Source organism: Hyposmocoma kahamanoa, unplaced genomic scaffold, assembly GCF_003589595.1.
Source record: "Hyposmocoma kahamanoa isolate Upper Pololo Valley unplaced genomic scaffold, ASM358959v1 88, whole genome shotgun sequence".
NCBI lineage: Eukaryota > Metazoa > Arthropoda > Insecta > Lepidoptera > Cosmopterigidae > Hyposmocoma > Hyposmocoma kahamanoa.
The window spans coordinates 11,866,898-11,868,373 of record NW_020654466.1 but is presented as its reverse complement, the minus strand read 5'-3'; positions in this window follow the sequence as shown (position 1 = coordinate 11,868,373).

The following is a 1,476-nucleotide window of genomic DNA, read 5'->3' as shown; positions in this document are numbered from 1 at the left end:
AACGATAAGCGGGCGCTGGAGGGTGGACCTGCGCATAACTACTTGAGGAAAAATAAGAAAAAAAATCTATCTCATTTTTTTTTTCAATTACGATAAAAAAATTGTTATTCTTCGAAAATTTACTCCCTTAATGATATTTTGAATCACCACGACCACATTTTTTCAGATATTTCTGATGTTTTAATTTTAACGGCCACCTAAGTAGTACTGCTGTCTACCACAACTCTTAAAAACCCTAGAATGCCTGCAGTTTTACACAAAAATCCATCAAAATATTTTTTTTCCTTAAAATTTTGAAATATTTTTACCTTCAGTCGACTTTCACTCATCGTTTTGTAAAAAAAAGTAAGGACACCACTGCGGCAAGTTTTTTTAAAAATCGTGCGTCGATTTTTAAAAAAACTTGCCGCAGTGGTGTCCAAGATTCCAAAATGGTATAATACTTTAATAAAACTAGGCGCCAAAAATATTGGTACCATTTCTCAGAAAGATTAAAATTCTTGATTATTGTTCTTGTTCATAATAATCACTTTTACTATGTGCCGAAAAAAGGTTATGTGTTGCAATTTCTTGGAATTTCAATGGCACGTGTGCGTAGTCGATACAATTTAGAAATTAGAGAGAGAGAAAAATACCGAGAGATATACGTTAGAAAGAGATAGATAGATGTCCTTTGTTGAATAGCAATAACGCAGGTAGAGAAGTTCCGGTGCTCAGCAAGTCAGTACGCTCTGCTCCTTTGTTTACTGCGCACCTTTCCGTAATCAATTGACGTAGCTCTCGTACTAACGACTTTTGGCTTGGCTTATTGGACTGGATTTAAGTGATCTGCAAACTAAATTGACCTGGCATCACTTTGGACTGTGAATTGGAGTTTTGGCGTATTTTGAACTGATTATCGTTTATCATGCCGCTACCATACACACCGGTGGAATACGCTAACATGCACTTCATTTATGGAGAATGTCGGTGCAATGCTAACGCTGCCAGCAGATTGTATCGAGAAAGGTACCCAAACACTGAAAGATACCCGGATTATCGAGTATTTTTGAATGTGCATCGAGCGTTTTCGGAGGGTCATTTTCCATCTGCCAGAAGAAACGCTGGAAGACCGAAATCGGAATGCGATGAAGAAGTTCTCAATGAAATAAACATTGATGCAACTACCTCAGTACGTACCATAGAAGCAGCTACGGGAATCCCAAAAAGTACGGCACATCGAATTCTGAAACGTCACAAGCTCCACCCATATCACTATAGGCGAGTGCAGACGTTATTGCCTCGGGACTATCCACTACGGATCGCATTTTGCCGTGTGATGCTGCAAAAACACCGGGAAGATCCCCAGTTCCTAGACCAAGTTCTATGGACGGACGAAACAACCTGCAAGAAAGATGGCTATTTAAATCTTCACAATTTACATAGTTGGAGCAATGAAAATCTGCACCTGATGAGACAAGACAAATCCCAATATCA